The 5250-nt window shown below is 44.5% G+C and overlaps 1 long non-coding RNA gene across 1 annotated transcript; it reads right to left on the reverse strand.

Moving 5' to 3' along the window:
* Positions 1-536: 536 nt before the first annotated feature.
* LOC135237988 (uncharacterized) lies at positions 537-4219 on the reverse strand. Its single transcript, XR_010324979.1, has 2 exons — positions 4139-4219; positions 537-1247 (listed from the first exon to the last, which is right to left on the reverse strand). It is a non-coding gene; the product is annotated as an uncharacterized LOC135237988 (long non-coding RNA).
* Between the last annotated feature and the right edge of the window lie 1031 nt (positions 4220-5250).

Consider the following 5250-nt stretch of genomic DNA (forward strand, 5'->3'; position numbering starts at 1 on the left):
CTCCACCCCCCCCCCTTTTTTTTTTGTTTTTTGTCGGAACGGAGAGTTGTGTAACGCGATAGGCGCCTTCTCAAAACGCCGTCCGGGACCCAAAGCCCCCGGAGAGGGTCGAGGGGGATAATGAACAACACCGCGTGCCGTGAACTCTGAACGCCACCCAGTTTTGTCTGCAAACTGTCGCTGTTGGATTTCTTATTTTCATTTTTCTTTTTTTTTTTGGAAGCATGGCTTATGCTGTGGCCTTATGGCCCACATGGGCTCATCTGGGACTGGGGGCGGGGGGGGGGGGGGTGACTTAAGAGGTGAACCCCCTTATAGGGCCGGGGCTTTTATTGAAGACCGACGTAGGTGACCCGTATCTACATTTCTGGCATTCCAACGCTAACTCTGCATCCACCTTCCCTTCCTCCCAACCTAAGAAGATTTTAAGAAATATGAATTCATAGAGTGCTTTGATAAAGACCCCCATCTCCTCCCCCCCCCCAACACACACGCACACACAAACACACGTACACACAGGCACACACACACATGCATAAAGCAGGCATCATGTTATTGTTTTCAGTGGGACCTCATTTCTCATCCACTAGGCCTCCTTGGGTAAGTAATGATTAATATACCATGACAGTACAGGCAAGACTTCATAAACCCTGAGAGCCTGAGAGCCCGGGTCTTATTCTACGATGGGAAGACGCAGCTTCCACGGCAGCCACCGCAGCGATGTTTTCCAGGGAAAAAGATCACATTCCTGTGACAGGGGGCTGAGAGCATGACACACACGATTCCGCAGAACTCCGTTAACCCACCCAAGCCCCACCCTGTCCCGTAGGCCGGGGCCCAAATTTTGGGATCGATGCCCCCCCCCCCCCTTGGGTGAGGACCCCCCGGTCCAAGGGGACGCGGCCACTTTCCAGTGTAAATTCTGTCGCACAAAGATGCTGCATTGTGAGGACCTCGCCGGAGCCCAGTGTGTAATTTGTGTGGAATCCGAAGTTGGGGCGAGCCCCCTTTGTTGCCACGGCAGCCCCTGAATGCGGCCTATTGTCTTACTGAACTTTTCGCCAAAACGCTGGCGGAATTCCTCAGCCACCGCTCATCCATCAAGGGGCCTGACGCACGTGGGCCTCCCCGATATATTTACGCATTATTTACCCATAAATCTACGCCTCTTACCGGGCTTCGCGTTCGGCGGCGTGGCCCCGGCACACCGAGGATCCTCATGGGAAGGAAAAGCCTCTTCGTTTTCTCTTCAGAATTAAAAGGAAAACATAAATGAGATATGAAAACAGGAAGAATTGTACTTGTTTGTTCTTGTAGTGAAACACGGAGCATGCTTTATGTGTGACGCGGATCAGAATAAACTTTCCTCTCCTTTCCTCTTCCTGTTATGATTTAGTGAACAAATTTCTACGTCTGTATGTTCCATCTGGTGGATATAACAGACAAACCAGACAAGCCTGATTGTAAACAGCAGTCAAGTAATATGGCATATGGAGGACATTATACATGCTTTTGTAGGCAGAATATTCAGACCATTCTTAACCATATGGGAAACTAAACTACAGCAAAACCATCATTATAATTATTGAGTGACATCAGTAAATGATAATATGCAGGACTTGAGTGTGGGGGTAGTCCCATAGTAAATACCCTAACGCAGCCTTTTTGAGCCAATAAGTTACCTGAAAAAAATGCTTTAACACTATTTTAGCAAGTTACACATCTTAAAGAGAACTTGGATAATGAATGCTGAAAGAGTGCATCCACAAAACAATGTGCATCCAACCTTAACCAGTATTCCAGGAAAGGCTTAAAGAGGAACTTCAAAGGTTACCTACTGTAGCTTCAACAACCCTTCAACGACGATAATAGCTTTGTGCACACAAACCGAACACACATCATTAGATTGCTCACTTACTCATATATTTATGGGATTTACTTCCACCCTGTAATTTATTTCAATGCAAACATTATTATTTGTTTTTACATTTATTTCGGTGATCTTTGAACACACCAAACAGCATTTTTGAAGGGCAGAAGAAAAGGTATCTTTCAGTTAAGTCAGACAAATGGTCATTTATTCCAGACCTGAGTCAAACCAATCAAAGTTTAGAAGAATCTCTTCAAGGTTATGGCCAGAAGGTAGCACTGTCATACATTTGTTTTTGCTTATCAAGGTAGAATTTCCTTGCAGTCCTGTTGAACAACCCTTTAAGTTATATAATTACACCCAGCAGCGGTCTGCTCAAACACATTTATGTCTCACAGAAGAAAACCCAGAAAAACAGCAAAGCATTGTTTAATGAGCTGAAAACAGATTTAAATGTTTACTCAGGAAAGCTCTAATAAACCCCGGATTTGCCATAAAATCTTTTGCAGAAAAGGTTGGAATGCTACCAAATTATTATGATGCATTGACCCAAGATTAGGGAATTAAAACTAACTGACAGCAGGTGAATCTTTGCATCTGTTCAAATGATTTTATTTGCGCTTTTAAGACTGCCTCAAATGTGCAAAGACATTCTGAATCAAATTAAAGTGATGCTAGTAACTCACAAGACCAAAACACATTAGCTAAATGCCTTCCGTTCAAACTCAAATTTGGATTTAAACCAAAACGAATGTACTGCAAATTGCCTCTAAATGAACACACGCAACGGGACTGTCAGAGCAACACAACATGATATTCCCTGAGAAAAACTGCAGTTCACCACGTTTTTTAAACTGTTTAGGCTTATAAAAATCACACTGCACGCTTTGTAAGGCAACAAATTAGCCTACATCAGAGCTAAATTTAGAAAATAATCCTTAGAGCCCTATAGTACAATATTAAAGATAAAAAAACGTAAAATCTATCTTCTTTAAAACCCCTTGGTAAGTTAAAAAAAAAATCCTCCTATGTCCCCTTGACACAACATTCAGAGTAAATTTAAACAAAAACACACTGTCATATTAAAACCGCAATTGGATTGTGGTATGAATAGTGGACATCTCACATCTTACACTGATCTCTCCGTCTTGGGAAATTAAAAACAAAAACCGACGGGTTTGGATCACAATGACATCAGTTTCACTAGTGTTTATGTGGGCTCTGATCGTTTACCTGGTATTGAGCCCCACCTGCACAGAGGTTCGGTTTGATTTTGCGCAGCTTGGTTTAACGCAGCTGAACGGAGCCTTGTTTTATTAACGTCTGTCTGGCACAGAGGGCCTCGGCCGCTCAGCCGGCTGTATGGTCCGTCGACACGTTCGCTCACTCTGGCGGAAAGTGCGGGACGCCTGCACCTGCGCGGCCTGTTTCGGCGTTTGCGTCACCACGGGAGACAGCCCGTGCGCAAGATACATGTATCGGTAGGTCGCGCGAAGCGCCCTGTCACAACAACGAGCGGTCGGGAGAGACCGTAACCGTGACGGTGGAGGACTACGATGGAGGCGCCCGTCTGTGCCTCGCCGGCTGGTTACGCCGCTGTCAAACAGCCTCGCTGGCCCTCAGCGAACTACCTGCTTGAGCTGTCATCGACGCATATGCCAAGTAAGGCACAGCCAAGACATCGTTCCACTTATTCTCCTACCGCCCTGTGCATCCACAAAAGCACGATGTATAACGGCTTCACTGTGATTTACGTACAGCATTTATATAGCGAGCTCTATTCGTTTTCCTCAATTCCCAGCATTAAACAACTGGACTGGGGATACGGTCTAGATTACTACCCAATTTATAAATCAGAAGGATACGCTTACATCTCAGACACTAAAACACTGGTATGTTCTTCCTGGTGGTTAAGTAACTAGACCCATACCCAAAGGTTTTAGCTTCAAACCGACTAAAAGGTACTCTCATATCACCTTGATCAATAAATGAATTTGTTTCTATTGTAAATTTATTTAAGGTATTAAACAGATGACAAATGAAAAAGTGAAACTGAATATTAAACAGGCTTCCACTTGATAAAACTGAGAAGACAATGTGTAGTTCTTATGTTTTACACTGTGCACTTCTTTCCTGATTGACCGAGAAGTGCAATACATAAAAACAGGTGTTTCTAAATCAGGGCTTGTTCCCATTAAGCTGTAGTCCCTTCTGTTTTTAGTTGGTACTTCACACTTAATTGATCATTCAAAGCTACTGATTACACACCTGGTGTCTGAGACGGTTGATGATTTTAGGAGGAATTCCAGCAGATCTTTTGGCTCTCCTGGGTCAGGATTGGCCACTCCTATTTCTTTTAACCACAAATACAAATTAACAAAATAATGTAATTATTTAACCAGTGGGAGGCTGTGTAGGATGGTTAGAGAATCGGGCTTACAAAGTTAAGTTTGCAGGTTTGATTCCCAGTTTGGGAATTGACGTTGGAACCTTGAGCAATGGTACAGTATTTAACCTTGCTTCAATGAATATCCAGCTGTTTAAATGGATTGTCATTAAAAGAATGTGATCTGTGTAACTACATAAAAAATATACCCAATTGATAATATTAAACATAAAACAACAAATACAGTACAGAACCTCTGGAGCAGTGATCTCCACTCCTGGTCCTGGAGAGCTGCAGGGTGTGCTGGTTTTTGTCATTACTTGGGACTTATAATTGACCTATTAAAGCAGTTGATTACACAGTTAATTTCACCTCGCCTGGTTTCTTGGGTCTGAACTGGCTGCTGACACTAAAGTGAAAACAAAAAAAACAAGCAGGCCCCTGCGACTCTCCAGGACCAGGAATGAAGTTCGCTGCTCTGAAGGATGTGTCGGGGTGACAGGTGGCGAGTTGCTGCAACGCAGCCACGGCTCGACGCGGTACAAGAGCGCGGAGGTGTCATTGCACCCCTCAGTGCCTGTCGCAGGTGGCTGGGGGCGGTTCGCTGATTTATCGCCCTAAACCTTATCTCACCTGCCGTATTTTCACACCGCTCAGCAACCTTTCATCGGGACGTCCTGCACGCCCAACACAAACCAGGGGTTTTATGTGGCTTGTCTCTGCAATATGCTTCATTAGGCCCAGCTCCACCTGGAAGCCCTTACACAGCAGCACACTGATTTAGCGGCACTGCAAACAACCAGCAACCATCTCAGCCACCTTAGCTACAATGACATCATACCTGAGTACTGCACTCCTGCCTGCTGGACAGAGGTGGAAAGTCCAGGGGTCAGAAAGTAAAATGTCCTGCTACGTGTTTCTTACATTACATTACAGGCATTTAGCAGACGCTCTGATCCAGAGCGACTTACACAATGTTTACATTACGGAACCT

Source organism: Anguilla rostrata, chromosome 13, assembly GCF_018555375.3.
Source record: "Anguilla rostrata isolate EN2019 chromosome 13, ASM1855537v3, whole genome shotgun sequence".
NCBI lineage: Eukaryota > Metazoa > Chordata > Actinopteri > Anguilliformes > Anguillidae > Anguilla > Anguilla rostrata.